Source organism: Sciurus vulgaris (genome assembly GCF_902686455.1).
Source record: "Sciurus vulgaris genome assembly, chromosome: 11".
Classification (NCBI taxonomy): Eukaryota; Metazoa; Chordata; class Mammalia; order Rodentia; family Sciuridae; genus Sciurus; species Sciurus vulgaris.
In genome coordinates this window covers 53,524,113-53,548,244 of record NC_136472.1, presented here as the reverse complement: position 1 = coordinate 53,548,244, position 24,132 = coordinate 53,524,113, and the positions used below count along the sequence as shown (strand labels likewise).

The 24,132-nt window shown below is 37.0% G+C and overlaps 1 pseudogene across 1 annotated transcript; it reads right to left on the bottom strand.

Moving 5' to 3' along the window:
• Positions 1–4,463: 4,463 nt before the first annotated feature.
• Positions 4,464–5,327, bottom strand: LOC306638519 (mas-related G-protein coupled receptor member X2-like; annotated as a pseudogene). Its single transcript has 3 exons — positions 5,243–5,327; positions 4,829–4,931; positions 4,464–4,580 (listed from the first exon to the last, which is right to left on the bottom strand). The product of its transcript is annotated as a mas-related G-protein coupled receptor member X2-like (transcript).
• Between the last annotated feature and the right edge of the window lie 18,805 nt (positions 5,328–24,132).

Here is a 24,132-nt window from a genome sequence, read left to right as displayed (position 1 = left end):
CTCTTTATTCCCATCTACTTAATATAAAGTCAATCTGTTCATCCCCAGATACCTCTCCCTTTATATTGAATTAACATCCACATATCAGAGAAAACCTTTGATTTTTTGGGTTTGGCTTATTTTGCTTAGCATGTTTTTGTGCAGCACCATTCATTTACCAGCAAATGCCATAATTTCATTCTTCTTTAAAGTTTAGTAGTATTTCATCATATATAGCATTTTCTTCATCCATGCATCAGTTGAAAGTCATCCAGTTTTTCTCCATAGGTTAGCTATTGTGAATTGAGCAGCTTTAAACATTGATGCGGCTGCATCATTGTAGTATGGTGATTTTAAGTCCTGCGTGTATAAACTGAGGATTGGATAAACTGGGTCAAATGGTCATTCCTTTCCAAGTTTTCTCAAAAATCTCCACATGGCTTTCCATAATGGTTGAATCAGTTTTCTTTAATTTTTCAGTATGATCAATTGACTTACTAAATAAAATGTAAAGAGTGTGGCACATAGAACATATAGTTCCTCTTCACTTTTCTTAATGAAATTGCTATTTCCTTTTGCATAGAGATTAAAATTTTACATCTCCATCCCATATGACTTTCCGTCTTATGCCTCATTCTCCCATCACCTAAACTGTTCATCATTCGTTACAATGCCATTTGAGTTACAACCAGTTTCAAATAGTCAGAAGAGGTTTTCAGTGGATTTAGTTAGCAAATATTCAACAAGAATCTTATAATGGGCTCCATTGTGTTCCTCTTCCAATCCCTGTTCTGAAGACATTATCTTCAGTACCTCAACATTTAATGTTTTGGAAGATGGGAATTTTTAAAGAGGTGATGAAGTTAAAATGAGATGATCAGGGTGGTTCCAAATCCAATATGACTGTTGTCTGTACAAGAAGAGGAGATTAGGACAGAGACAGGAAAGGCAGATTTTATGAAAATACAGAAAGTAGATGATGACATAAAGGAACCTGGAAGGGATGGTGCCTCAGAAAAAACTGACCCATTCAACACCAAAATAGCAGTATTTTAACTTCCTAAATCGTGAGAAAAAAAATTCTGTTATTTAATCTGCCAAGGGTATAATACTTTGTTATTAAAATCTCAGCAAACTAATACAGACCCATTCTATCCTAGTGAGGAACTGGCTTTTCAGTGTAACCTAGATTAGACTATGACCTTTATGGAGATTATCCTCCAGGGCTGGAGCATTCCCAGAGAAAGCAAAGAGTCTGAAAAGGGAAGAGTTCTAAAGGGGTCTTCATCAGTTACAAGGCTGGAGAAAGCATTGGACCCAGTTCAAGTGTTGAATAGTGCTATTTGTAGGTTCTTATACACGGGCTTTATTGTTTTGAAATTCATTCCCTTTGATCCCTAATTTGTTAGATTTTTTATTATAAAAGGATGTTTAATTGGTGAAATGATGTTTATGCCTCTAATAAGTTGATCATTTAATTTTCTCCCTCATTTTTTTAAGATGCAGATTCATAGTTATTGATTTGAAAATGTGTAAGAATACTTGTATCCCTGAGATAATCCCACTTGAGAGTGGTGCATGATAATTTTTGTATGAAATTTGGTTTGCGAGTAGATTATTGAGAAATTTTGTGTCTATTTTCATCATGAATATTATTCTATAATTTTCTTGTCTCCTTATGTCTGTGTATGCCTTAATATTAAGGTAATTGTTGTCTTCTAAGAAGACATAAGACTATAGTCTGTTTTCTACTTTTGGGGAAAGTTTGTGGGGAATTGGTGAGTTCTTTATTTGAACCAAATGAGCAGTGAAGACATCAATCTTGACTTTTTCTAAATGTTTTTTTTATCAGAGGGTTTTCTTTTCTTCTGTTATTTTTTGGTTTGTTTTGATTTGTTTTTTAATTGCTGCTTCCAGCTCCTTGCTTACTATGGCTACATCAATATTCTGTACGTGTTCTTGATTGAGCATTTAGTATGTTATGGATGTCTAGATTTTATTCATTTTATTACTATGCCCAAATTTTGTTATGTACTTGTTCATAATTGCTTCTTAGGAACATTTTATTTTTGCAGCTTTGGTTGTCATTTCTTGTCTTTGATTTCTGATTTTATTGATTTGAGTCTGTTCTTTTTCTCTTGTTAGTATAGATAAATGTTGGTTGACTTTGTGTATCTCTTAAAAGTCAAACTGTGTTTTATTTTTTTCTCAGGTTTTCTATTATTTATCTCAACTCATTTTTTTAGTGCTCTGATTAATTTTTTTCCTCTTGGGCTAAAATTTGGTTTAGTTTGCTCCTTTTCTATTTTATTGAGTCATTGCTTTAGTTGTTTATGTGAAATAGTTCTTAGTTTTTAATGCATGAATTTGGTGCTATAATTTTTCCTCTTAGAAATGACTTTGTTGTACTACACATGTTTTGGTATGTTGTGCTCATCTTCATCTTTATCAATATTCTTAGCAATTTTTCTTTTAATTCTTTTATTGACACATTTGTCATTTAAGAGTATGTTTAATTTTATGTGTTCCTGATCTTTACAAAGTTTCTCTTGTTGATTATTTAAAATCCTTCTAGTCACATTGTGTCTTTCTATGTGAAAATTTAATTCATTTACATTCAATGTTATTATTGATATTTAAGTTCATGTATACCCATTTTATTGCATTTTTATGGTGATTCATTATACATATTTTTCTTTTCTCCTTCCTTCTTTCATTCATTCCTTCTTTCCTATACTTCTTCCTTCTCTTTCTTCTTCCTTTTCCTTCTCCTCTCCTCTTCTGTTTTTTGTCTTCATCTTTTTTCTATTATCTTTTTCCATTGTTGTCAAAAAACATTATATGTTATCAATAAGCTTAGATTTACCAATGTTAATTTTCTGTCCTACTTATGATCCATCCTGGCAGATGTTCTGTGCACACCTGAAGGGAATGTGGTTGGTCTTTCAGTTGGATAAATTTTTCTCTATATGTCTGTTAGGTTGATTTGGTCTAAAGTGTTCTTTGACTTCAATGTTTCTATTCTGCCTCCCACTGCCATTATTTGGAATAGCTTCTCAACATCAGTATGCGATTCCTCAAAAAACAGTAATGGAACCACCACATGATCCAGCTATCACACTTCTCAGTATATAGCCTAAGGATTTAAAATCAGAGTACTACATTGATGCAGAAACATCAATGTGTATAGCAACACAATTCACAACAGTCAAGTTCTGGAGTCAACCCAGTTACTCCTCAAGAGATGAATGAATAAAGAGAATATGGTACATATACACAATGGAGTATTAGGCATAAAGGATGACTTTATGGCATTTGCCAATAAGTGGATGGATCTGTACATGAATATGCTAAGTGAAACAAGCCAGTGCCAAAAAGTCAAATGTTGAATGTTGTCAACCTCTGAGGCTGCCCGTCTTACAATGTCTTTTCCTTTAGTCCATGTCCACAGTGAGTCAAATGCCTCTGTCTTACTCTGAAAAACAGATTCCAGTTCACAAACGGCATAATATTTATATTTGGCAATTCATAAATTTAGCACATTCTTGGATTACTTGGGGTGAGGATGTCACCCAATTTAATTAGCTTGAGAATTCAGGTGTCCTTGACTCCATGTTTTGGGAAATCTATAATCTAGCATTCTCAGGATCTCTTTCCCTACACGTGCCAATATTTCAGGTTAAGGAACATGTTTATAGGTTAAGTACCAGAACATAAAACAGTTAACTACCCACATACCAGTTCTCAGGAGCAAAGGTTATGATTTAGTTGCTAAAACCCAAGACCAACTTCTCACTATGCCACGGAAGAATGTTACCAGAAGACTTTTTGTAACTTAATTTTCTGGGTTGTTCTTATGCAGGTAGAGACTCTGTCTTCAAACCTCAGGGAACTCAACAAGAGTTCCAAAACTCAATCATTCAAAATGAAGTTTTCTATCTGCATCAATCTCCCAACACATGACACAAGACTTATTGCACATACCACAGACAAAGAGAGATAAGAGATCATTGTTTTCCATGACTTCAAATAGAAAACAGTCACAAATAAGAGGTTTATAATTTAGTACAATTTTGTATCATTTTTCCATTGGAATAAACAATCAAGAAAAAGCCTTAAGGAAAAAGATGTGGATAAAGATATGATGAGCAATTATTGAAAATATAAAAAATGAATTGAGTTTTTCTTACTTAAGATTGGCTTCCATAAGAGAAAGAAGAAAATCCAAGTTAATGTAAACCCAATGGAAGGCATGGAAGTATTTCAGGGGCATGAGGCTGAGAGGAAAGCAGACAACTGTCACATGTGGCTGGGAACTGTTGCCTCTTGAAGGTTTGTTTGATGAACAAGAGCAAGGCTCTTCATCCCTGTTACACTCTGCTGCCTGACATCTCCAAGTTTCCCCGAGAAAGGTTGCCTCCACATTCCTCCTTCTCAGGAGTGTTCTGCGGAGCCCGCTCAAGCACCATCTTGAGGTTCTGCCCCTACAATTGCTGCCTTAGGGAGCCAACGAAGAAGTAAATGATGGGGTTGGCAGAGCTGTTAACAGAGGACAAGGCAAGTGAAGCCAGAAAAAGGAAACTGTCTGGGTCAATATATTTCTGAATTACAATTTAACAGGAACAAACAGAGTCCAAAGGACAAGACACAAAAGGAGAAGACCAACACTAAGAGCAGGATGTAACATACAGTCTGGTCAGAGGCTTTTGCTTGTATTCACAGAGCATCCTACTCAGAGGGCCAGGCTGGACCTGAGAGAAACACAAATTAAAAAAGCCAGCCATGCCATTATAGTCAAATCAACTTTTTTATAATGATCTTCAACTTTTTTGACATGAAAAAAATAGACCTTCTCCAGGATGCTCAGAAGCACGGACAAGCCCAGAGCAGGGCACACATGATAGCTGATGTGTGTCTTGGGCAATGGCAGGGGTACCAAATGGGCCACAGGACTGAAAATCAGTGCCCCCAGTGCTAATAGTTCTAAGCATGCTCAGGCCTGCAATGTAGAAAATTTCCCAGTTCTTATAGAGGCAAGGTAATGATGTGAATGAGAAGAATATTTTCCACAAATCCTATCAGGCAAACAGTAATATAGAGGCAGAGAAGGAGAAAGTCAGCAACAGCCAGGTTTAGGATGTAGTTGTAAAAGGCAGTTCTGTGCACACAGAAGCCAAGGATCAGAGCATAGATGCATTTCCTGCCAGCCCAAACAGGGAAATGATGTAGTTGATAACTTATGGAATCAGATTATTCATTTCACCAGTTAGAGGAAGGTCCTCATAACTTGCATTGGTTGGTGTGGCTTCTGTCCTCCAGGCTGCGATGGTTGGATCCAGGCTCCTCATTCCTTCAGTGGGGCCCCTGGAAACACAAAGAAGACTTGAGCACTAGGAGCAACAGCTCAGCTGATCAGGATCGCCCTGCTATGTGGGGATTACTATACACATTTCAAAGAGTAGGGAAACGTAGGTGAAGTATAGGCAAAGTAACTTACTGGGGATTCCTGAAATATGGAATCTAATCCAGTAGTCATTGACAGAACTGCCTGAGCTCTCTGACCTGAACCTAAACGACAAACAAATATGCTATAATCTGAACATGCCACACTCAGAGGGGGACCAGCACTACTGTGTCCTGGGACATTTTTTCTCAGGTGCAGAAATGGAGACAGACACAGGTGATTGTAATATCCCAATCACAAAGAAGGTTTCCTTCAAGGAGGTAAAAAAGACGTGATTTTATTGCCACTAGGGTAATTTGAGCATTTGCTAAAGCAGGGGTAAGAGTGGCTGGTCATAGAAATAGCTCAGTGTGTCAGGCATTGAAGACAGGTTCACTTTTTAATCCTAATACTGAGCTGTGTGGCTCACATTCCCTCAATATCTATTTATTGAATGAATATATGAACTAGAATCCTTACAGTGCAGGATGATGTGGGTTAAATGGAAATTAAATATGAAAGTACAATGAGAGACCTTAACACACACAAATAATGTGATGAAGAAAATGCCATTCACTATAATTCTTAATGTGAGCAGTACTGGGAGTATGTAGAATTACTCAATCTAACCCAATAACTGATGTTGACAAGAGACGTTCCTTTGAAGTGTGGATTCAGGGTGGCTTTGTTTAGCACCCAGAGGTATTTGGTACTCAGTGTGGGAGTCAGATTTATGTCTCAGCTGAATTGTTAAGCAGTATAGAAGAGGAGGTTGTGAATGGGGGTGAGGTATGTGTGCCAATTAAAAGAGGTATTTGAAATAAGAGAATATCTACAGAGGACTACTGTTTTAGTCATCTATTTCACTGCTGTGACTAAATGATCTGAGCAGAACAATTTTAAAGGAGGAAAAGTTTATTTGAGGGCTCACTGTTTCAGAAGTCTTAGTCCATAGAATTCTTGCTAAGTTCCATGGAGCTTGAGGTGATGCCGAACATCATAGTCAAAGATTGTGGCCAAGGGAAATAGCTCACATCCTGCTTACCAGAAAGCAGAGAGAGAGAGAGAGAGAGAGAGAGAGAGAGAGAGAGAGAGAGAGAGAGAGAGAGAGAGAGGGAGAGAGAGAGAGAGACTCCACTCACCAGATAAATATATACTCCAAAGTCATGCCCCAATTCCCACCTCCTTTTGCCATAGCCTACCACTTCAGTTACCACTGTGTTAATCTATAATCAGAGGATTAATTCACTAATTGGGTTAAGACCCTCAAAACTCAATCATTTCTCCTCTGAACCTTCTTGCATTTTATCACATGTGAGCACTTGGGGGACACCTCACATCCAAACCATAACATTCCACCCCTGGTCCCCCAAAACTCACAACAATCTCACAATGCAAAATACCTTTAATCCATTCTCAAGAGTTTCCATAGGTCCCAACAGTTCCAAGATTGCTCAAAGTTCAAATCCAAAGTCATCTCTGACTTTCAAGGTAATCTCTCATTGTGAACTTCTATAAAATTAAAAGCAATTTACAAATATCAAACACATAAAGGTGCTGAGTAAACATTTCCATTTACAAAAACAGGACATGAAAAGAAGAGATAGGACCAAAGCAAGACCGAAGTCCTGCTGGGCAAAAAAAGACCTGTAATTCCATGTCTGGCACCTGGGGCACATGGCATCTTGATGTTCTCTACAAATGGCATGTGCAGCTCTGCCCCTGTGGCCTTATTGGTTGCAGCCTGAGTGGCCTTCCTGTTGGCTTGTCTGCTCAATTTCTGCAGCTTTCTTAGGACAATGTGCCAAATAGGTAAAAGGACCCACTTGTAACTTAATGATTGACAAGAGTTAATTTAAGAGTTTATCACATAATTTATCTTTGCACTTTCCAAAGAGCCTATGAGGTAAGAATATATTTTTGTATCATTTTTACAAAGGATAGACATGGAGCACAAAAGGATGAGTGATTACCCGTGGTATCACACAGTGTGGATTTGGACACCACAGTTTGTGGATTTTACCAGTGGTTTGAACTTACCACTGCTCTGTGTTGATTACATGCAAAAGAGGAGAGCAAAGCAGTAAAACCCAAGTTATATCTCAGATGACTGTCAAATGTGGATACAATAAAATCTAGCAGAAAAGCAAAGTTCAGAAACAGAAAGATAAGCCAATCAATTAGGGCACAAAACAGAAAAGGAAATCAAGAATAGATATGAGAATCCAAAAAGCACTTTGTTTTCTCACAAAGGCAGCTATGATTTCAGAATCCAGAGGACTCACTGGGTTTGGAGGCTTCCAAATGTACAGAGAATGCATCCTCCTCTGGGTCTGTAGAGTGGCACCTTGAAGCGAAGGCATCATTCATGAGTTTTCTTAGGAAAATTCCCTCATTATTGGTTAATTTGCACAGGAAGCAGAAGGAAAAATGGAAGTGTTGATGTCCTGACTGAAAGCAGATTCTAAATTCATCTTTAGGGTATGGTGTATATGCCTGTGTCATCAATCATGAAGCTCTATGAAGATCATTCATTTTCAAGACATGTCTTGTTTGCTCTACCCTACCCCCAAAAATATCATGTGTTCTTTACAGATCATCTATTGTAATATCTTTACCTAAGAGAAGAATGAAGTGAGACTTAAAAAAGGGATTTTCCAAAATCTAATCTTTAAGAGCAGGTCCTACTCCAAGCCTGGTCTCCTGGATCCCTATCTAATGCTTTGCCTCTGTTCTCTGCCCTGTCTTGCCTTATTTTGTTTTCAGAACTTTCAAAGAATCTTCATAGGACCACAGAATATGAGACACCATAAGCACCTGTCACAACCTCTAGAGTCCTCCAGTGCCATTTTTCTCTTCTGTAACAGTGATTCTCTGAGTTTTAGTTCTGAAGGATCCCATTTCCCTTCCTCTCTTAATGCTGATATCACCACAGGATTAAGCCCTGACCTAAGCAAGTGAGGGAGTGATGTAAACAGGTCCTGGGTTATATGATTACTAAAAGGAGCATAGCTACCCATTCCCATCTTTGTTTTTTCCCAGGCATCCATACTGGTATATTTGGGAGTTATCTAGGACCACAGAGATCTTGGGACACTCCCAGGGTTGGGGAGCAGCACTGTTAAAGAATTCCTTTAGTCGGACGCTCTGGAACTTATGGCACAGATCTAACACATATCCTGTTAAGGTCATTGGTGGATCTCTTTTAGCCACGCATTCACTCTAAAGAGGAATGAAGATTTTGACTTTTAAAATGACCTTCCACTTCCAAGGCATTTTTTATTAAGGTAGGTGACTCTTACATAAAATTGATGCAAAAAATAATATATAAATAGGAAAAATTATTATTGAAGATAAGATGGGAATAAATTAAATGATATTAGATTGAGAAAACCCCAGAGAGTAGGAAACCACAAGAATTGGTGTGGGATAGTTTCATGTGTCCTGACAGATTTTATTCCATCCTTCATCTCTACCTTGAGAGACTTCCCACACTGGTGGCTTTGGTGTACCCATTAATGACATTCTTTTCCTCCTTATTTCTGCATTAACTGAGTTACCTGGTGATACAATCAGGACAGTAGAGGACAAGGGGAGAAGGATTTTAGTGTTTGAACCCCTAGCTCTCTGCTGTGAGGCTGTGTGTTGGCAGTGGCACTGCTTCTCCACCTGCCTGGCCATCTTCTACTAATACAGCTACAGCTATGGCTATGCTCTATCTCTGGTAGAAGCTCCTTCCTTTCCTCTTATAACCAGGGGTGGAAATACTGTTTCCTTCTTGCTTTCTTCAGAGCACTTCACCATGCATTTCCATCTTCCCCTTAATCTTGCACATCTCTGTAAATATTCGCTCCTGGAGTACACTTCAATTATTCCAATTTGAAACATTGGTTTCTTACTAGAACCTTGAGAAATACACAAAATATTTTTGAAAAGGAAGTAAAAGGAATAAAATTCATTATATAGCATCTTAGCTCTAGAGAGTTACACCTTTTTGTGGCTTAACTTTTTAAAGGAATGTTTTTTTAAAATACAGAAATATATCCCTGACTGCATATTTAAGTGACTGGAATAAAAGGGAGAATGAGAGCTCAATCAGAGGGGGAAATGTCTCACTGATCCCATTTTAGACTCCCAAATTCAGAGCTTTGAGCCCCCAGTCTTCTGCAGTATGATTCTGTCTCCTGCCTTTCCCTGAAAGAAGGACTATGACCTCTCCATGTAGCACACTATGGTAGAAACACAGGGGTGTGAATTCAGAGCAAACACCATACCTCACAGGAATTCTGACAGCTCTTACCTTTCTTCCATTCTCCTGTACAGAGGTGGCGGGCTGAGCTCTGCTGACAAGGGAGAGTCTTTCTCAGATTGAGTGACAAGACATTATAATCCTTTGTTCTCCAAGTGGAGAGATACACATGAAAACAGCTTTTAAATCTGGTGACCAATGGAAGCTTTCAAGATTCTGAATAGCCCCTGTGATTTCCCATCCTGGGATTGGGAGCAAATATGACACCACAGTCATTTGACAGTTCATTTTAATGAAGATGTTTCTGGGCATCCGTGCCATTCCTCTCAATATGGACTTCTCCTTTCATCCCTTTCACTCCCCTACCAGTAAGGGGTTGCTCTTCTGTGTGCCTTGCCAACTAGATAGGAGGTAACAATGTAAGCAATGTGATCTTGCATACTGAGTTTTAGTATTAAAAAGAAAGTGTATCTTTGGGTCATTAATGCCCTGTCTCATCAATGCACTGGTCTCATATATTTTTTTTAAAGTTCCTCATTAGTTATGCATTTATTTCTATGCATTTATTCCAAACAACAGAGGAAAAGCCTGGGAATGTTATTGTCTCCTTACTACATATACCCATTCTTATTTTTTGCATTATTATCTCTGATAAGTGAACTTATATTTCTATTTTTAATTTGCCAATTAAGAGAAGTTAAAAATGTGACATCCCTCACAAAATGTAAAGTGTTCGGCACATAAAACATTCTTCTTTTTCTTCTCTGCACTTCTTGGATTTTTTTGTTTTGTTTTTTTGTAAAGTGTAAAATTCAGTATTTTATATCTTCTCTAGTATGACTTAACATTTTATTTTTCATGTTACTCTCATAGCAGATTACATATCATTTGTTAAAACTATAATTTGAATTAGAAGTTGAGGACATAAGTCTTGGGGTCATTGGTAGAATACAGTGGTTTGGATATGGTTTCATTTTTTCCTCTCAGTTGTTCTTGTGATTGGTTCTTGCACTCAAGAGTGACAGTAGAGGGAGGTTTTGTGGAATATTTGAGAGGTATGTCCTAGTAGTTGTCTTTAGGTCATTGTAGGCTATTTTATTTTAAAGTAGTTCTTGTGCAACCCCTAATTTCCTTGTAAGAGATTCTTTATAAAGGAGCAAGACTGATCCCACCCAGCTCTCTGCTTTCTGGCTTGAGATATGACCCCCATTCCATATGCACTCCCATGACCCATGATGTGGCCTGGTCCTTAATTTTGAGTTCCAGTCAAAACTGTAAGGTAATTTATCCTGTTTATTTCATGAATAACTTGTGTCAGAAATTTTGTTAGATTAAGTAAAGCTAAATAATAAGGAAAGTAATCAAAAATTTCAGAAATTTTCTTCTGTGGGTAGATTCAACAGATATTCTATAAGAACCTTTATGTATGGGTTGAATTGTGTCTAAGCAAAATTTATTTGAAAGTTCTAATCTCCATTATCTCAGAATAAAACTATTTGGTGATGGCATCCATCAAGATCTAGTGAAGTTGATAGGAATCCATTAAGGTGGATACTATCTAAAATAAATGGAATATGTATAAGGAGAGGCGATTAAGAAACAGATACCCTGAAGGAAGGCCAAAAATTAGGACACACAAGAAGAAAAATATCCCATTTCAATGGCATGGAGAAGAGTCCCATAACACACCCATTTAAGATATCACTATACTTAGCTCATAATATATATAATATTTTTAAATTTAAAAGTAGGAAGCATTTAAACAAACTGGATCTTTCAAATATTTCTCATTGGAAAGAAACATGATTCAGCTACTCAGATAATTTTTTTCACATTTGAAAATTAAATGCCATAGATTTTCATACAAAAGTAGAGCATGCACAAAATGATGAAACCCCAATGAAAATCTGTAGTGTAGGTGATTTGGTTGTAATAACGTCAATTTCCTAGCTTGGGTAATATAATACATTAATGTAAAGTATCACCATTAGTGTGGTCTTGGTAGCAAGTATACAGAAATTCTACTATTTTTGCAATTTTTGCTAGTCTATAGTTAATGTAGAAGGAATTACTTAAAAGAATCAAAAAGTTCCATTGTTGGATGGACAAACTACATGAATATTAAAGTCAACATTAAAGAGGACATAGGGGAAGCTATAGAGAATTTTATAAATCAGGTACCAAGGACTGCAGAAAATATCATAAGAATTCACACCACACACTCTCCACCATAATTAAGCAAATTTTAAAGATTTATGCCATTTTCTTCCAATAGGAATTTGAAAATAAATAAATAAAAATTTACTGGTAGAATTATAGGCTCACAGTTGCATCTGCTTTTCAACTGTACTTTTCAGAACTTGTCCAGTAGATAAGCATTATTCTGTCACATGTGTCACAGGATGTGAAAACAAATATTTAATCTGAAAGTCAAGAAGAGATTAGGCTGGAGTACAGCTCAGGAGTAGAGCACTAGCTAGGCTTGTGAGAGGACCTGCACTGAAAGAAATAGGCCAAAAAGATAGTATTTGCATGTATGCCCAAAGAAGTTCTGATGACATGCAAAATCTCGACAGTTTGAAAATTCTTTACCCAACTCATAAGCCATCAAATATACGACTATAAAAAATGTTCAGTGTTGGATTTTTATGTCAGGTATAATATTTTCATTGCATTTTGAATATGAGTTACATTTTCTGTTCTCAACTAAGGCTTTTTGCAGATCAAAAAAGCATCAGAAATGTGAATACTGTCCAGGGATTCTTTCTTTGACCCTTCCCAAACTTCTTGTTCTATTTCTCTTATGTTTTCATTTGTGGCTTCTGACAGAGTAGGTTGAATATATTCCAGCAAGAGAGTAGGAAGAACAGGTTATGGTCTTGCAATGGGCTCACCTGGCTGGTTGTTTTGGATTTGATAGTATTTTGCAGTTGATTCCAATGAATTTTTAAACATTATGCTGATTCAGTACTTTAAGCCCATGAGAGAAAGAAATGTTTGCTCTAACACTCTAGCTTCTTAAGAGGAATATTTCAACCATGACCAAATACATGGAGAGTCAAAGGGAATGAAATTGATGGATCCTGATAATGAATTACTAAAGACCCATAAACACCACTATGAATTACCTCTCTACCATTTTGTTTTGTCTAAATTTTATTTATACTAGCATGACCACCAACAAAAATTGGTGTGATTGGTAAAACTGTAGAGTCATCACTTTAAATTGTATCCCAAGAAGACATCCCAGATTCACTCATCTCTGCATACACAGTTGTTTATGAGATCTTCTCCCTCTCTTGCCTCCATCTCATTTGGTATCCTGGAAGGATTCAGCCAGTCGTTCCCATAGTTTATGTGTATGTGAGGAAATCTCTTCTTCCATACTCTAAACTTCCAGGCTCAGGAATAAAATCTCACCTATCTTTAGGGCCAGCATTGGTGTATTGACAGTATTTGTGTTCGCTTAATTCATGAAGAAACTGAGGCTTTAGCAGACAAAAGGATTTTCTGAAATGACACCAAGAGGAGTGTTTCAAAAGCCAGTCCCTGGTTTCCCCAAGCTCTTTCCATGACCTTCGCACTGTTCTATTATGTTATTCATTATTGTTGAGAAGTTTTGAAACTATTTCCATGTGAGTATAGAACCTGAGAGACATTGGTGTGTAAAAATTGATAGTTTTCTCCAGTATCATTTCTCCACTCTAGCACCAAATATTTTTAAGAGAATTAAATCAGAAAAAAAGGACAATATTTTTCAGGTTTTCCATGATATTTATAACCCCATGTTAGTAGGTACTGCCAAAGAGGATGTAAGCAGAAGCAATGTAACCAAATCTTGGGTCATGGTATAAATAGGAGACAATCTCTCCTCTTTATCTGTTCCTCCAGGAGACCTCATGATATGCCCAGAAACCATGTAGGAAGACCAGGTTGAGGACCTTTTCTGTGATTGTAGAGTAGCAAGTTGGAAGGAATTCTGATGTCTGATTGTGTTGGAGCCTCTAGATTAGGTGTGAAATATGTTGTTTTTTGGTGTCTAAGACTTTATGAAAATTGGTGTCTGTTAGAGTAGTGACAATTTTACTCTAATGAATAAGGAGTGCATTTTCCCACAGGCCCTGTGTTGCTCATGGCAGAGTTTTCCCCCATCTGGTCATCATCTCCTGCTGCTGTAGCTGCAATATGGCTGCTGTCTTTGGCACCTGCTCCCTCCCTTGTCACTTAAAATCCAAAAATAGAAATGATGTTGCACTATGGCTTAGGGTGTTTTGCTGTGCATAGTAAGCTTCTCTTAGTCCTTCCCAATTTTATACACAGTCTGTTTATGGAATTGTCCTCAATTAGTTCAAATTGATCTACCTGTTTCCTCCTTTAGACCTCAATGAAGAATTATTTTGAAAGGCTAGTAAATCAATGAAATTGGGTTCATAACAGCTCATGTCTTGTTTCTTAAATTCATGTAAAATTGCCATTCTCTCTTGGAAAGCAGATTTCCAATGGATAAATACAGGAAAGCTTCTCGGGAGATGAATCATAATAGAGAAAGTTGTGATAATTCCCATTCTGAAACCCAACATTCAGGGATGCCAGCACCTAGTTTCCAGAAAAAGATTCATATATCTTGCCTTTTCATGAAGGGAAATACATATAACACTGCAAGGATAAAATAAATGATGTATAGTTAGAAAAAATTGGCATAACTGAAAATGGGAATAAAAAAATTTAGGTGTATCACCTTTCATTTTGTACATTTTTCTATGCAGGGTGGAGCATTTACCCAGGATGAAGGGGGATATTCTTTGTACAATTGAATCACGCCAGAAGACCCTGTTCCATCCTCTGTCTGGGAATTGCCTACAAGATTTGGAGTGGAAGATGGTGACCACAAAGCAATGAATATGTTGAACAGCCCTGCTACTTACTGTACAGTAATGTGGTCAAGTCAGAAACAGAGCCACTCCAGGTATGGACCATTATTACCAAGACGTTTCTTGACTGCTCTTCCATTTCTACTCACTCAGGTTCTCGATCCCAATGAGTTCAACCTCCTGAAAGTCATTGTTCTTATGGATGATTTAATAGCCACTGTATGCCTAGGTAGCCATCTTAGGAAGTTTATTTTGCAGTGTGGGGTTTTGTAATTAAAGAATAAAATATATGAATAGGTCTTCAAGGATTACCATGGCTTGTCCCCACGTTTTGGGAATTTCACTTTTATCACAGAAGTGGTACATTCATGTGTATGATATCTTTCCCAACCACAAAGAATCATTTACAAAGTAAATATCCATGAATCCTGTTCTCCATTGGTCATCACATTCTAAACTTTCCATGCTTCTTTTACCTTTATCAATTCTGAATGATGAAATTTAACATCTATTTTTAATTTATCAGTACTATCAGTTGGATTATTATCTTATAGTTTTCTTGACTTGTGATGTCTTTGGCCTGAGTATTAAGGTAATGCCAGCATTGTATATACACATTGAATGTATTTTCTTCCCTTCTACTTTTTGGGAATGAATCACCATGAATAGTGATTTCTCTAATGAATATGGGCAAGTTAAATGGAAGACCTCCTGGAAAGGATTCACCATTCTAGATCCATTAAGAATTATGATTCATGGGAGTATGTCCAAATGTCAACAGGAACAAGAGTTTGGAAGAAGTTGATTCCAACCCTCATGGGTGAGTTTGAACCCTTATTTGAGAATTTAGTGGAGGAAGTAAATACAGAAGTGGAATAAATAGCAAGAAAAATATAATTAAATGTGGAACCTGAACATGTGTCTGCATGTGTATGCTCCTTGTGAAGATGTGAAATTTTTAAAATGACAAAGCTTTCTGTTATCACATATACTTAATTGATGACATAATGACTGAGTTTTAGAGGATTAAATCCAGTTTTGGAGTTCTACTGTGGACAAAATTCCCTCAAGCACCATTGCATGCTAAAGAGAGTTCTTTTAGAGAGGAAGAATTAATCTATGTGGCAAACTTCAATCTTGTCTCCTTCAAAAAATCATTAAGACATCCCAACCTTTAGAAAGTATTACCTCCAGTCATCAGTCATGAATATGGAGGCAAGTCCCTTCAAAAGGAAAATGATCACAACTCACTGAAGGCTCAGACCATTCATGTTTTTTAGAAATCAAGTATTATAAAATTGAGATACATACTTTTGTAGACATAATGCTATTACATACATAGTAGATGACCCTTCTATGTGCTGGGGGAAACAAAATATTTGTGTGACTTGCTTTATTGGGATCCAGAACCAAACCTTCACAGTGTTTGACATATGCTGCCATATAACTGGCCTGTTTAGGTTGATTGCTTTCTGTTTTGGGTAGATATATTTTTTTCTTTCTTCCTCGTTTGTTATTTTTCTTTTTGTTTTCATGGTTTTCTGCAGCAGTATATTTTGATTTTGAACATTTGTTTGTGTGTACCTTGTAGTTTTCTACTTTTTAACTATCCAGAGGCTTTCATGGACAATCTTGCATTTATATGAGTCTGTTTAAAGCTGATTAAAACTTAACTGTTGTTCTATACACAACTTTACACTTTTCTACCCCTAACATTGTGTTTTTCATGTTTGAATCTACATCATTTTATAATATGTATGCCTTGACAAGTTAAAATAGTCATAGTACTTACTAATATGTTCAACGTTTAACCCATGCACCAGGCATAAAATTACCTAACACACTAACATTTTGGTCCTAGAGTGCTCTGAAAATTGATTATATTAATTGTACATTTGGGTTTAGTGGTTTTGTCTTTTCTGTTACTAACAAGAGTTTGGTTTTACTTTAAAGACCACCCTTTAGCAATTCCTGTAAAGCAGGCCAGATTGATATGAGCTTTGACAAGGAAAATTTTTATTTCTGCATCATTTATGAAAGACAGCTTTCATCGGCAAATAGTGGTTTATTTTTGCTTTTCTTAAGGTACTTCACTATGTATTGCCACTTTTCTTAACAGTACACATTGTAATAAGTAGCACTCTCATGAGGTACTACTCAGTTATTAAAAATATGGCCATCTGTTTTCTCCTGGGGCATCTCCAGATAGTCAAATGAAAATAACTTTGAATAGTACATAAGAAGATGAACTCTGGACTTTTAGCAGCTTAGTTCTGGGAAGCAATATGCATATATCAGTTTGCTCCCAAAAGTAATAAAAGAGGCAGCATTTTCCCTATAAAATAGATTTCAATAATTAGAATCAAGGAAGAATATGACTTAGTTGGATCAAAAAGAAAAAAAATACATGTTTGATTTTACTTCAGTCTCCTATGCTAGAAGCATTCATCATCCAGTCTTTGGAAAGAAGATTGAGGTAAGCCGATTTGAATGTTGGAATAAATATAGAATTCAAGTTGAATTAGAAGGGGAAAAAGTCTCATTAACCCCATTTTAAACTCCCAAAGTAAGAGTTGTGTTTTAATCAGCTTTTGCTCTGCTGTGACTAAATGATCTGACCAGCACAATTATAGAGGAGTAAAGGTTCATTTGAAGGCTCACACTTTCAGAGGTCTTAGTCCATAGAAGGCCAGCTCCAATCCTCAGGTCCCCAGCTGAGGCAGAACATCATATCAGAAGAGTGTGGCAGAGGGAAGAAGTGTGTACCATCAGGAAGCAGAAAGAGAGTATCTCCACACTTCAGATACAAAATACATACCCCGTAACTATGCCCCAATTCAAATTTCCTACAGCCACATCCTACCACTTCAATTAATATCATCAGGGATTCATTCACTGCTTGTATTCTGATTATTGTAACCCAATCATCTCTCCTATGAACCTTGCTGCATTGTCTCACATGTGAACTTTTTAGGGAACACCTCACATCCAAACCATAAACAAGCTACCAGCACCCAGTCTTCAAAGGCTGATTCTATCTCTTGTCTTTCCCTGACTTTCCTTGGCCCCTGTTATGATTTGGATGTAAGGTGTCCCCTTAAGACTCACGTGTGAGACAATGCAAGAAGTTTCAGAGGAGAAATATTGGGTTGTAGAGTCTTAACCCAATCAGTGAATTAATCCCCCTGATAGGGGTTAAACTAGTCGTAACTTAAGTGGTAGAGTGTGGTTTTCGGTATATATTTGTATCTGACAAGTGGACTGTCTCTCTGCTTCCTGATCACTGTGTGAGTTGTTTCCCTCTACCACACTCTCCCTCCATGATGTTCAGCTTTGCCTCAAGACCAGACCAATGAAGTCAGCCTTCTATGGACTAAGACATCTGAAACCATGAGCCATCAAATAAACTTTTCCTCCTCTACAATTGTTTGGCCAGATCTTTTAATCACAATAGCAAAATAGTTGTCTAATACAATCCCCTTCATGTAGCATCCTGTGGTAGAAACACAGGGATATGAACTCAGAGCAAATACCATATGTAACATGAATTCTGACAGTTCTTAGAATATGCTCTCATCTTACTTCCATTCTCATATACAGAGTTGGAGACCATACCCATGCTGACAGTGAAGCTTTTCTCAACTGCTGAAACCAGGGTACACTTCTTTGTCCTCCAAGTCAAGAGATGCCTACAGAAGTTGGATTTAAATCTGAGGACCAATGCATGCTTATTAAATTTTCAAATGACCCCTGTGATTTCCTACCCCAGGATTAGGAGCAAATTAGATAACAGGGGCATATGAGACTTCATTTTCACAGGGATATTTTTGCTAATCTGCACTATTTCCACTTACATATTAGCTTCTTCCATCCCTCTATTTTGCATGTAATTGCTAGCTAGTAATGTAAGCAATGTGAGTTTTCATAATGGAGATTCATTACTAAGTAATAATATATCATTGGGTCATTCAGAAGTCATCATACCCTGACCCCATACTTTTAAAAATTGTTTCCTTTATCACATCAGTAATGTATTTATTTCTATTCTTTTGTTCCAAATGACAGATAAATGTACTTAAAGTCTTGCTTCCTATTCTTTCAAGTGCATCACTCCCCATCTTTACCCATTTTTATTTCTAAGTAGCTCTGAATAATGAACTTATATTTCTAATTTTAATTTGTCAGTATAAAGAAGTTAATCAACTGACTTCCCTTATGAAATGTGAAGTGTTCAAACCTTATTTTCCTCCCTTCACATCATAAACTTTATTTATTCTTGTGTAAATTTATTCTCGTGTAAATCAAATTTTTAACTATTTCCTCTCTCTTCATTTTGTTCTTCCTGTTACACTCATATTAGGTTATTTGTCATTGTTAATAAGGATAATTTGAATTGCAAGTTGAGATGGACATGAACCTTGGAGACCATGGGTGAATGTTATGGATTGAATATGGTTTAATTGTGTCACCCCAAGCATTCATGTGATTGATTCTTGGCTTCCAGAGTGGCAGAATTGGAATATTTTGTGAAATTTTTAAGAGGTGGGGACTAGTGTGAGATTTTCAGGTCTTTGGGGGATATCTTGTTGTTGTTGTTGGGAACTTAATTTTCAGGCAACCTTCATATTGCTTTTGAGAGATTTGTTATAGAGGAGCAAGTCTGGTCTCAGCTTTCTCTGCTTCCTTGCTGGAGATGTGACCTTGCTCCACATGCACCCCCACCATTAACCATGGGACCTGGTCCAGAGCCTGGACCATGATGTTTGAATTTTTGGCTAAAATGATGTTAATTTATTAACTTTATTTCATGAGTAGCCTGTGTCAGAGATTTTGTTATAGTAAGAAAAGATGACTCATAAAGAAGTTAATTAAAATATTCAGATATTTTATTCAATTCAATCAAGTAATATTTAATAAGAACTTTCTATGTATTAAAATGTGTCTCCCCACTATTCAAAAGTGCAAATACTAATCCCATTATCTCAGAATATGACTTCCTTTTGAGAAGTTGTCCGTAGAGTGTTCAAAGAGTCAAGAGAAGTCCATTAGGGTGTGATTTCTCAAAAATGAATGGTATGCTTGTTAAAAAAGAAATGTGGGGGTGGAATTAGGAAACAGAAGCGCAGAAGAGGAATCATGTGAAGACACAAGAAAAAGAGGGTCACTTTGACAAGCCATGAAGAAGGGCCTCATTAGTCACCCATGTAAGAGACCACAATAATTCTTTTATCATATCCATAATTTTTTTGTTTAAATCTTGGAAGCATTTGGATAAGCAGAACTCTTATATAGTGTTAGTGGGAAGATAACATAACTCAGCTGCTATTTTACTGAGATTTTTTGTTGCTGCGATCACAAGACCTAACAAGAACAACTTAGAGGAAGAAAAGTTTAATTTGGCTCAGAATTTTAGAAGTTGAGTTCACAGTTGGCCAACGCCAGAGCACTGATCCAGAGATGAGGCGGAACATCAAGGCATAAGGGTGTGGCAGAGGAAGGCAGGTGAGGACATAGCAACCATGGAGCAGAGAGAGAGAAAGAGAGAGAGCACCTCTCCCTAGGGAGAAAATACAAACTCCAAGTCATATTTCCAGTGACCTAATTCTTCCAGCCATACCCTACCTGCCTGTAGGTACAGTTAATTCATCTAAGTGATTAATTAATGGATTAGGTTACATTTCTCATAACCTAATCATTACACCTCTGAAAATTCTTCCATTATCTCACAATGAGTTTTTGGGAGACACTGCATAACTAAACCATAAAATTCCACTGCTGGCTCTCAAAAGCTCATGATCATCTTACAATGCAAAACATATTTTCTCAATTTTCAAGAATCAACATAGTCTTAACAGTTCAAGCATTTCCCTAAAGTCCATATGCAAATCTCATTTGAAGCTCAGGCAAACTCATGGATGGCTCTTTTGCCCTGTAAAAGATCAAAAACAAGTCACATATATTCAATATATTATATCACAGAGCTAACTTTCCTGTTTCACAAGGGAGAAATGGGAGCATATGAAGAAGGAATGGGAACAAAGCAAGAACAAAATCCAGCTGGGTAAACAAGTTCTGTAGCACCATATCCAGCATCTGGTGCATATGGTATCATGATGTTCTCTCTGATAGACTTGTAGAGTTCCACCTCTATGGCTTATTGATTGCAGCTCATGTGGCTTCTCTCTTTTCTTGTCTATTTCTTGAGCTTTCCTCAGCAGGTGTGCCATATTTCCGTCACCTCTTAATCCTAGGGGTCCCCACTGCAGCTTCATCTTCCATTTCACTTTTTCATACATTGCCCTCTTAGAGCAGCCAACAGGGACTCCAACCCTGCTGCAGTTAGCCAGGTCTCTCAGATCTTCCTTTGATATCTTGGTGGAAGCCTCCATGACCTTCTAGCTTTAGCATCCTGCAATCCTGAGGAACTCACACTATGTAACTGATGGAAAGTCTGCTGCCATGTCAATCAGGAACCAAGCCTCCTAGGACCATGGCTGGAACAAAACCTCCTGGGACCATCATCTGAATACTTGGGGGGCTAATCATGGTGAAGCAACTTCCTACTCCCCACTCCCATGCAATCAGGGCACCCCATGGCCTCTTCTCAAGGAGTTTTTGCCTTTGCTTCCTTGAAGCTGAAATGGGTGTGGTCTTGTCAATTCTTGAGTTGCCCTCAAGTCATCTTCCTCTTTTTCTGTAGGTAAAGTACTGAGCATCTCTTTAGTTGCCATAATCTCTTTAACAACCTCAACTTTCATAATCCTAGTTTTACTCACACTTTTCTGACTGAATTACAAGTTTTTCAAATCTTTCTTCTTTTCTTTCTGCTTCTGATTATCATAGTAAATTTGGCTAAAAGTTACCAGCAATATCTACACCCACCATCCTGAATGCTGTACTGTCTTGAAATTTCCTTCACCAATATAATTAGTCAATCACCTTTAAATTTAGCCTTACAGAAAGTCTCAGGTCATGGGCAAGGTGTAGAGAACTCTTTTTCCAAAATTAATATGAATGGCTTCTAGTCCAATTTCCAATAGAGTTTACCTTCTCTAAATGCTCATGAGACCAGTTGTTTCTATCTACAGTCCTATTGGAATTCTGGACTTCTGAGCTTCCACCAAAATTGCCTATTGAGCTTTGCTTATGAACTTCTTTTCCATCTTGCATCTCTCAACTTTTCAAAAAACTTCTTCCACAATGTCTATGAAGATTCCAAAAGTTTCTGAATCAAATTATCAGGTTAGTAACAGCAACAACTCCATTATCATTACCAATTTTTGTATTAGTCAGCTTTGGCATCAGTGTGACCCAAAGACTTGACAAGAACAACTTAGAGGAGGAAATTAGTTTTGGCTCACAGTTAAAGAGGTGCAGCCCATGATCAACTGGCTTTATATTTCATAGGGCCTGAGAAGAGGCAGAGCATTATGGCAGAAAGCAATCAGCTCTGAATGTGTCAACCAGGAAAGAGGGAGAGCTCTACTCAACAGGGATAACATGTAAAGCCCAAAGGGAAACCCCCAATAAACTACTTCCTCCAGACACACACTGCTTGCTTATAGTTATCACCCAGGAATACATATCAGTGTACTAACCTACTGATTAGGTTATAGCTCTCATAACCTAATCCTTTCTCTTCTGAACTTCTTGCATGGTCTCACACATGAACATTTGGGGGACACTCATACTGAAACCACAACAGCTACTTAGGATGTCTTCTGCATTTTCTGAAAAACTATTAAACGTGTACTTCTTATTCAACCTGATATTTTACCTCTGGCAAATATCACAGAGAATGGAAGGTGGTGTTCACTTAAATCTCTTTTGTGCAAATGTTTATTTCACCTTTATTTAAAATAACCAAGCTGGAAACAAAGCAATTGTCTTTCCAATTGTGACTTGTGTAACAAATAATACATCCATATAGTCAAGTTCTACTCTATAAATGAAATAATTGTCAATAAGCTATTCATACATGCTACCACTTGAATAGCTATTAAGGATAATATGCTGAGAGGAAAAGTCCAAGCTCAAAAGTTAGAAAATGTATGATTCCATTCTTATAGAAAATATGAAATGACAAATGGAGAACAGACCAGTAGTTACCCCAGGTTTTCAAAGTAGGATAGAGTGAGCATGAATATTAAGGGGAAGCTGAACAGGATTTTTCTGTGGTGAAGTAGCTCCAAGTCTTGAATGTGGTGATGATTATATGAATCCATACACGTGAGGATGTTCCATAGATTTTCACACAAAAACATGCCTTCCCAAAAAATGAGTGCATGTAAAAAATGATGAAACTTAATTGAGATCTGTAGTGCAGGTAACTTGATTTTACTAATGCTAACTTCCTGATTTTCGAAATACACTCTTCTAATGTGAAATATTACCACTAGTATATCTGGGTCATCGATATACATAAACTCTTTCTAGTATTTATGTAATGTTTCATTTATTATTTTTTAAATAATTGTAGTTGTAGATGGACAGAGTGCCTTTTTTATTTGTTTCTTTTATTTGTTTTTTTGTTTGGTGCTAAGTGTCAAACCCAGTGCCTCACAAATGCTGAGCAAGCACTCTGCCACCGAACTACAGCCACAGCCCCTATATCTTTTATTAATCTGAAATGAATTCAGAAAGAATTAGTAAAAGATTCAATGATTGGTTTATTAAACTGAATAAAGGCAAGGATATTGAAATCAACCTTAATGAAGATATTGGGTCCAATGGGGAGAAATTTGTAAACCAGATACCTAGGCCAGAAGAGCGTAACATAAATCGTTCACACACTTTTCACTATAATTAAGGAGATTTTAATATTTTTATATTTTTAACAGCAAACTGAAAAAAAGGAATAAAATTTTATAGACAGAACTGTAGGCTCAACCCTGCATCATTTCTCCTGCTGTGCTCATCAAAAAAGTGATAAGGTATATAGTTGATAAGCATTATTTTGTCACATATGTAACAGGATGTTAAAACAAATTTTATCTGAATGTCAAGATTCTTTAAGCTGAGGTGCAGGTTGGGGTACAGAATATACTTGACATATGGGAGGCCTTTCACTGAAAACCAAACAAACAAAATGATAGTGTTGGTATCATAAGGCATATGTGAAGCAGGTGAAGTGCAGAATCCATATATAAGGTTTCTGATAACTTTATCAAATCTTAAGCTACCATATATAACAAGGCTATGAAAAAGTTTAGTGTTGAATTTTTATGTGAGGAAGGATATACTGAATTTGCTTTGAAGATGAGGATCTTTTTGGCTCTCAACTAGGGCTTTGGACAGAACAAAAAGTACCATAGAAGTGGATATTTTCCACTGTTCTCTTCTTTGCCCTTCTCCTTCATAGCTTCTCCTTGTTCTATTTCTCTGCTGTTTTCAACTGTGTCTTCTGACCCAGTGGATTGGACAAATCCCTGGGAAGAGTGTCAGGAGGGAAGGATGCTGCCTTTTTGCTTATTCTGAGTTGACCTGGATGTCTCTCTCTGATTGATCAGCATTTGGGAGTTGACTGTAACTATCTTTACAAATTATTGCCAATCCTCACCACTTTGAGACCAAGACAAGAGATAAATATT